Source organism: Schistocerca serialis, chromosome 9 (genome assembly GCF_023864345.2).
Source record: "Schistocerca serialis cubense isolate TAMUIC-IGC-003099 chromosome 9, iqSchSeri2.2, whole genome shotgun sequence".
In the NCBI taxonomy this organism is placed as follows: Eukaryota; Metazoa; Arthropoda; class Insecta; order Orthoptera; family Acrididae; genus Schistocerca; species Schistocerca serialis.
In genome coordinates, this window is record NC_064646.1 from 315,194,568 (window position 1) to 315,203,895 (window position 9,328).

Below are 9,328 nucleotides of genomic sequence, written 5' to 3' on the forward strand. Positions count from 1 at the left end.
CAGGGTAAAGGGTACATCTCAGATTAATCCGTTGCGCAGAATGACAGAATAGCACCCACGCTGCTCACAATACAGTAAGCAGATTTAGAAGGATTTCGGTTGCAATAGTTGTTCGGAGATGAAGAAATTTGCACAGGATAGAGTAGCATGGACAGCTGCATCAAAGCAGTCTTCCGACTGAATACCACAACAACAACGTTTATAGAAGAATAAAATTCTAACAATTTTCATATTTGTAATCATATTAGTTTAAGATACAAAGAGTTTTGAATCGACTCTTTCGGAAGTGAAATCCGACATTTCGATTTGAAAAATTATAGCTTTTGTGTAGATAATTCTAATTAAATTCGGCGTATGTAGGAGCCCTTCCTCTTCTATGGGAAAATCTGGCATCACACTAAAAACTGTTATAGCTAATTATATTTTGGTATTCCTCGACTGACTTTTCTTGGCCTCAAGCAGAGCACACACGAGAAATTTGCTTTGTAGGGGTACAGCGGTGCTACTCCTTTCCTCATGGTGTGGAGAGTCATTAATAATGACTTCAAGTCACGGCCGGTAGTAATTGAGGGAACTGTGTGGGCACAGAGGTACGTCACTATCATCCTGCGTCCTGATGCGCGCGTGTCGTGGCGCAATTTGCAAAAGTGTGTCCTGATGTGCGTGATTCTCAGGTACTCCTGTGGCCAGCAAGATACCCAGATCTGTCCCCAATGGAAGATGTGTGGGACGAGGTCGGACATCACATCCGTCCCAATGTCAGTATCCAGGATATCAAGGACCAGTTACAACAGTGGTGTTGCCTCAGGAGACAATACGGTGGCTGTATGACACCCTGACCAACCGAATCAGGGCATGCATCCAAGCCAGAGAGGTAGAAATTCATACTGATAAGTGGGCACACACTGTAATCTTCATTGTAAATTTGACTCATTGAAATAACATCACATACCAACAAAATTCGTCAAGTTTCATTTCGCTTTCTCCTCCCACTCTGGGTGCTTCACTTTCTTTGTTAGGCAGAGTATGCAGCGGCGAACATGGTGCAGTCTCAGACTGTGCAGTTAGCGTCGCTTGCTGGTAACACGGCGATGCATACGAAAGGCCACAGTGTTCACCTGGTGCTGGCCCGACTGCAACGGACAACGGACTGCCTATCTGAAATGACCACCTCACGGCAACTTTCGCTTAATGCAGCCAGAAGGCAAGCTACTCTCATCATCAAGAGGCCAATACCACTTGCACTCTGGTAGGTCATTACCAGGGAAGCCACAGTTACGTGGACAGACAACGCTCACTACCTACGTTTCACGCTACCAGCGTTTAAAGTGGCGTCACCAGATCAGCAGCGTCAGACGAAAAACGATGGTGAATGCTTGACCTCTACACAGTGTTTCTCTCATCATGGATGCTGCCTCAACACGTCTTAATACAAATGCCTAGTACGCCAGCTGTTTTCGGCAACGCTACTGAGAGCCACATCGAGTGTCTCCGGAGCGCCCTCAACCCAGCACTCAGGCTGCTCTCCATTTCCATCGGGGTATCCCACGTACAGGCTCATCTCCTGGCGGGTGTACTGCCACTAAAAGAATGGCACTTCTCACGCCCTATGAGCGAGCTCCATCAATGACGACATCCGCGCTCACGGCCACAAACTCTACTGGCGATTCGGAGTTTGATGACCAGATCTGCTGTGACAGTAAAAGAAGACACAGACTTCCGCAGTCAGCACTTCGCATCATCGCGCACGCCGCAAATCTACGCAAGCGCTCCGTTATTCGTTCGTTATCGAGCGGCGCTGACGTTTCCAACGACGTCTGCGCGAGTGAGGACACAGTCGACTGGCCCGGCGCCAAAGAGATATGCGAGTCCTGGAACGAAATTGTGAAGTAACACTAGTAGGCTTATGATTCTTCAGTTTCTCCCGGCGTATTTCTTGCTCGAACAGTCCACGAGTGTACTGCCGTCCAACGGGCACAAAATTTCGGCGATCAGACATGTCAGCCGGCCGCGGTGGTCTAGCGGTTCTAGGCGCGCAGTCCGGAACCGCGTGACTGCTACGGTCGCAGGTTCGAATCCTGCCTCGGGCATGGATGTGTGTGATGTCCTTAGGTTAGTTAGGTTTAAGTAGTTCTACGTTCTAGGGGACTGATGACCACAGTAGTTAAGTCCCATAGTGCTCAGAGCCATTTGAACCAACATGTCGACATTGTCCGGTGCGCTGACGAACTGAGCTCCTGAGGGTGGGCGGTCGTCTTAATTCCCACCGTGCGAGAAGTTTTCACCGCGGTCCACACCCACGGCTGCGCGTCAGCGGTCGCTGAGACGCTGGCGTCGGAGTCTGTGGTGGCGTCGGTGTAAATGCCTCGTCCACCCTGGTCGCCCGTTCGTTTTATTTGGTGAGCGTCTTTTTAATTAGACTCAATGCTGGTTCCCATGCCTTGCTGAGGTTATAGCCGCAATCTCTGTTGATGAGTCCGTCCCTGGTGCGAATTTCGATAGCCTAACGACGCTGTCCCAATATTTAGATGTCCGTGCCAAGACCCTGGTATGTTGGTAGTCCATTTCGTGATTTTCGGACAAACAGTGCTCTGCTACCGCCGACTTGTTGGGGTTCCTAAGTCGAGTGTGCCTCTGATGTTTCCGGCAGCGATCTTCGAAGGTGTGCACTGTCTGTCCAATATAAGTCTTCCCACACTTACACGGAATGTGGTATATGCCGGCCTTCCGCAAAGCGAGATCGTCTTTGACAATTTCCAATAATGCTCGTGTTTTATTAGGTGGGCAGAAGACAGTTCTTACTCGGTGTTTCTTCAATATTCGTCCTATTTTCCCCGATAGTGCACCAATGAACGGTATACAGGCAGTGGCTATCTCTTAATTCGTGACTTCTTCCGTCTCCACAAGCTGTACTGTAGAGGAGGGACAGAGAGCGCGTCTGATTTGCCATTCCGAGTACCGGTTTCTCCGGAATACCGTTTTGATGCGTTCCAGCTCATGGGGATGACTCTCTGCGTCAGAGATGGTGCGTGCCCTGTGCACCAATGTTTTTAGCACCCCATTCCTCTGCGAAGGGTGGTGGCAGCTATACGCATGCAAGTACAGGTTGCTATGCGTTTTCTTCCTGTATACCCCACGGGAAATCAATATTTTAAGTGAAATGGTGCCTACTAAAAGTCTTCATTTTGTCATGTGCTGTCGAACCTTGCATGCATTTAAACGCGCAGTCAAGAATTATTGAAGTCGTCTGAAATAGTTACTCGATACCTGCCGCAGACGGCTGCTGGCACTTGTGAGACCTGCAGTGTCACGTACTATGACGTACCGCCTCGGCCTATCTTTCGGATGGCCCTCGCGGCTTGCACTCGCGAAATGAGGCAACGCACTTGATGAAAAACTATCCTAAAAGACAAGGCAACCAACAATGCCAAGAAAAACAACTTCGAACCCGTCTACGTCAGGAAATGTAACAAATATTGAAACCGGAAAGCGTTAAGGAAGCACATGAGAAGCATGAGTGTCAGTGACAAGCAGTCTGTAAATCTATGCCAAACATTCTGTGTAGTCAGCCAATGACAAGCGGTCGATGCAGTTATCAGTGCTAGTCAGTGCGAGGCAATCGTAATATAATGGAGGGTCAAAAGAGCTTCCGTTTAAGAGCGTTGCTGCAGCGTACACGGAGGAGTCAAAACATTACGATCACCTGCTTAATAGCTTGTTTGTCCGTCTTTGAAACTTATTCTGCGGGTCAGGCATCCGACATTTTGTTGGTAGGCTTGTGGAGGTACGTGGCATTATATGTCTACGCACAGGTCACGTAATTCGTGTAAATAACGCGCCGCTGATTTGCGTCCTCGGTGGTGATGCCCGATAGCGATCCAGATGGGTTTCATAGGATTTACATCAAGCGAATTTGGCCTAACAGATGTCAACTTCAGTTCACTATAATGCTCCTCAAGCCACTGTAGCACGATTCTGGATCCTAAACGAAAACAGTTATGCTGCCGAAAGGTGACATCGCCATCGGGGAAGCATCTAGCATGAAGCGATGCAGGTGGTTCGCAACTGTCAGCGTAATATAGATTATTAGAACAGGACCCATGCATGGGCAGGAGAATGTCTCCCATAGCATATTATGCGCGCTGTGCGTTTCGAGCCACCTTCACCTCGATGGCGGCGTTTGTGGAGACGATGATCGACCTAGCGTAGCAGTAATGTGATTTACCCGCAGAGCCGACACGTTACCATCATCGACGGTCGAATCCCGATGATCCCGTACCCACTGCAGTCGTAAATGAAGATGTCGTTGGGCCAACATGTGAACACATAGGAGTGGTCTGCTGCGGAGCTCAGTGTTCAATAAAGTACGATGAACAGTGTGCTCCGAAACACTTTTGCGTGCACCAGTATCGTGTACGTTCGGCAGAGATGCCACAGGTCACCATCTATCCTACTTTACAGAGGAGACAAGCGTTTGAACCCCACGTTCTGTACCGGTCGGGGTGGCCGAGCGGTTCTAGGCGCTACAGTCTGGAACCGCGTGACCGCTACGGTCGCAGGTTCGAATCCTGCCTCAGGCATGGATGTGTGTGATGTCCTTAGGTTAGCTAGGTTTAAGTAGTTCTAAGATCTAGGAGAGTGGTGACCTCAGCAATTAAGTCCCATAGTACTCAGAGCCATTTGAACCCACGTTCTGTGAAGAGCCGTGGACGTTCAACCATTTAGCGCTTAGTAGTAGTTTCACTGTCTTTCTACCTCCTTCCCTAGATGCTCACGACAGTAGCACATGAACAGTCTACCAGCTTAGCCGTTTTCGAGATACTAGTTCACAGGCTCTGTGTGAAAATAATCTGTCCTTTGTTAGAGTCGCTTATCTCAATGGATTTGCAGTCGATATCTACGTTAGGGTGAACCCCCGTCCGTGTCAGCTACCCTTACGTGCTTTTGTTACCCCGTCACTCACCTGCAGCGCCAACAGGCGGCATCCAGTGCCGCGGTGGGCAGTGGTCATGATGTTTTGCCTGATCAGTGCATATTTAACGTAGAGCGATTCCGACGCGGATATACAGTGAGGTGACGAAAATCAGGGGATAGCTAAATGCGCATAGTAGTATCGTGTACACAAGGTATAAAAGGGCAGGGCATTGGCGGGGCTGTCATTTGTACTCAAGTGATTCGTCTGTAAAGTCTTGCGACTGATTATGGCCGCCCGAGCAGAATTAATAGACCTTGAATGCGAAGTTGTAGTTGTAGCTAGACGAATGAGATTCTCAATTCGGATAGCGTTAGGGAATTCAATATTTCGAGATCTGCGGAGTCAAAAGTGTGCCGAGAATTCTAAGTTTTAGACATTAACTCTCACTACGAACAGGACAGTGGCAACGGCTTTCATTTAACGACTGAAAGCAGCGGCCTTTGGGTAGAGTTGTCAGAGCTAACAGACAACAAACACTGCTTGAAGTAACCAAAGAAATCAATGTGAGACATACGGCGAATGTATCCGTTAGGGGTAACTTAGTATGGCAGCGGACGTCCGGTGGGAGTGCCTCTGCTAGCAGCGTCTGCTGGGCTCATGATCATATCGACTGGGCCCTAGACGACTGGAAAACCTTGGCCTGGTGGGATGAGTCCCGATTTCTCTTGGTAAAAGCTGGTGGTAGGGTTAGAGTGTGGTGCATACCCCACGAAGTCACGGGCCAAAATGGTCAACAAGGCACCGTGCAGGCTGATGGTGGAGCCGTAATGGTGTGAGCTATGTTTGGCTACTTGGAGACCATTTTCAGCCGTTCATTGATTTCATGTTCGAAAACAGAGCGATGGAATGTTTGTAGATGACATTGCATCATATTACTGGGCCACAGTTGTTCGTGATTGGTTTGAAGAACATTCTGGACAACGAGCGAATGATCTGGCCATCCATATCGTCTGATATGAATCCCATCGAACATTGAAGGGACATAACTGAGAGGTCACTTCATGTTCAAAATCCTGTACTGGCAATTATAGACGGCTATAAACGCCGCATGGCTCAGTATTTCTGCAGGGGACTTGGAAAACGACTTATTGAGTACATGCTAGTTCGAGATGCTGCACTACGCCGGCCAAAGGAGGTCTGTCACAATGCTGTGAGGTTTGCCATAACTTTTATCACCTCTATGTGTAAGCACCAACATTTAGGCAAGGGCTTAGTATACCATTCACGTCTTTCCAACGTACATACAGTAAATGCAGAAACGTGTACTTTGGCGACGTTATTACTAGATATCTCAAATAGGACCAACGTGATGTTTTGAGCAACAAGCGTTAAGTAGTGCTCCTTTGAAGCCTTCTTGTTGGCTCCGCTATGTGGACGATACATTTGTTATATGGCCACATGGCGAAGATGAACTTCATGCATTCTACAACTTCTTAAATGGAATTTACCCCAAAATCAAATTTACCTAGGAGGTTGAGAGTGAGGTCGGTCTCCTGTTCCTAGATGTATTGGTATACAGAAGATCTGATAACACTCTAGGTCACAGAGTGTACAGAAAGCCGACTAACACAAACAGGTATTTAGATGCCACTTCCCAGCACCACCTAGCCCAGAAGCAAGCAGTACTCAACACTCTGTCTTCACGTGCCTTCTGTATCAGTGATGACGACAACTTGAAATCAGAGTTGAATTTTTAAAGAGGACATTGAAGGCAAATGGGTATGATAGTTATTCAATCGACAGGGCTTTTAAGCGGAATATTTATACAGCCAATAAGAATGACGAGGAACCGCCTTCTCACTCCGTTAGGTTATCGTTAGTTTCTGGGGTCACTGACTGCATAAGCAGAATTTTAAAGAAAAAAGGTATTCAGACATCTTTTCTTTATTCAAAACAAAATAAAAGATTTTTTTACGACGGAAAACGGATGCAATGATTGTCTTCACAGTGCAGGCGTCTATCAAGTGATGTGTGGCTGCGGCAAAGTGTGTACAGGCGAAACGGGAAGAACTGTTAAGGAACGCATTAAGGAACACGAACGGTACATGCGGCTAAAACAAAGTTCAAAATCGGAAGTAGCGGAGACATGGCTACATGTCTCACATGTCTCACATCGATTTTAATAACGTACGTGTAATGGCTAAGGAAACAAATATTTATAGAAGAAAGGTCCGAGGAGTCGTTGAAATTTCTAAGAATGCATCTAATTTCAATACAGAGGACGGCTATAGGCTTCCGTCATCGTGGCTCCCCGCCATCAAGGAAATAAACACGCGGCCGCGGTGTGTGAGGGGCATAAACAACGCGCTGCAAGTCACCTCGGCGGACAATTATATTTTGTGTAAACATTCACCCTCTCTTTCTCTGTCCGTTTCGAATTTAGCCAGTGATGACGACCAACCAATAGCGGTAGCAGTAATTTCAACCAATAACCCTATCTCCAGCGTAAGTGTGGAATAGTGTCTTTCTACCCAATGACCATGGGCCGCCAATGTTATCCACAGGATGAGAGTGCGCTGATATGAAACTTCCTGGCAGATTTAAACTGTGTGCCCGACCGAGACTCGAACTCGGGACCTTTGCCTTTCGCGGGCAAGTGCTCTACCATCTGAGCTACCGAAGCACGACTCACGTCCGGTACTCACAGCTTTACTTCTGCCAGTACCTCGTCTCCTACCTTCCAAACTTTACAGAAGAGCTTCTGTAAAGTTTGGAAAGTAGGAGACGAGGTACTGGCAGAAGTAAAGCAGTGAGTACCGGACGTGAGTCGTGCTTCGGTAGCTCAGATGGTAGAGCACTTGCCCGCGAAAGGCAAAGGTCCCGAGTTCGAGTCTCGGTCGGGCACACAGTTTTAATCTGCCAGGAAGTTTCATATCAGCGCACACTCCGCTGCAGAGTGAAAATATCAAAAAAATGGTTCAAATGGCTCTGAGCACTATGGGACTCAACTGCTGTGGTCATAAGTCCCCTAGAACTTAGAACTACTTAAACCTAACTAACCTAAGGACATCACACACATCCATGCCCGAGGCAGGATTCGAACCTGCGACCGTAGCGGTCGTGCGGTTCCAGACTGTAGCGCCTTTAACCGCTCGGCCACTCCGGCCGGCGGTGAAAATATCATTCTGGAAACATCCCCCAGGCTGTGGCTAAGCCATGTCCTTTCTTTCAGGAGTGCTAGTTCTGCAAGGTTCGCAAGATAGCTTCTGTAAAGTTTGGAAGGTAGGAGACGAGGTACTGGCAGAAGTAAAGCTGTGAGTACCGGACGTGAGTCGTGCTTCGGTAGCTCAGATGGTAGAGCACTTGCCCGCGAAAGGCAAAGGTCCGGAGTTCGAGTCTAGGTCGGGCACACGGTTTTAATCAGCCAGGAAGTTTCGTTATCCACAGGAGATTAGCTAACAACGCCCCTTCTTCTGCGTCAGAGCAAGAATATTAGCCTATGACTATGGCCCAACAATAGTAGCCGTAAAAATTTTAACCAAAACTATCACTTCTCCAGCACGAACGCCTGAAAATTCCCCCTTTATAAGAGGACGCGACAATCGTCTTTGACAGTGTTCTAGCAGTAGTAGACACCAGAAGATCCTGAGAAAGATCCCAGCAGAGGGCTCGAAACGTCGATCATTTTAGAAGAAACATGACACGGCCTAATAACCCAGAAGATTTTAACTTCAACGTGATATTACTCTTTTCTTCGGCTGTCGAATGGCAAACACTGGTAGACTTCCATCGGGAAATGAGTAAGGCAGCATGTCTGTTGAAAATCATAGTTGTGGAAAACTGCGACAATGGGTGCTTATGCTTGATGATAACGCACATCCCCGTATCGAAAATGTAACGCAGGCGTTACACCAACTCAAGTGAGAGTAGCTCGAGCAGCGCCATTTAGTCCTGATGTCATCCCATGTGATTATCAGGCCTTTAGTCCCTTACAGTGGCAACGGCCTTTCCGCAGTGGATACACCGGTTCCCGTCAGATCACCGAAGTTAAGCACTGTCGGACGTGGCCGGCACTTGGATGGCTGATCATCCGGGCCGCCATGCGCTGTTGCCATTTTTCGGGGTGCACTCAGCCTCTTGATGCCGACTGGGGAGATACTCCACCGAATTGTAGCGGCTCCGGTCAAAGAAAACCATCTTAACGGCCGGGAGAGAGGTGTGCTGACCACACGCCCCTCCTATCCGCATCCTCAGGTGAGGATGACACGGCTGTCGAATGGTCCCGATTGGCCACTTGTGGCCCGAAGACAGAGTGCTAGTCCCTTACAAAAAGTCCTGAAGAAAGATATCGAAGAAATCTGAGACGGGTTGCTAGATTTGTTACCGGTAGATTCGAACAATACGCAAGTGTTA

At 48.1% G+C, this 9,328-nt stretch overlaps 1 pseudogene; it reads left to right on the forward strand.

The window, feature by feature from the left end:
• Positions 1-8,911: 8,911 nt before the first annotated feature.
• LOC126419969 (5S ribosomal RNA) lies at positions 8,912-9,029 on the forward strand (annotated as a pseudogene).
• The last annotated feature ends 299 nt before the right edge of the window (positions 9,030-9,328 follow it).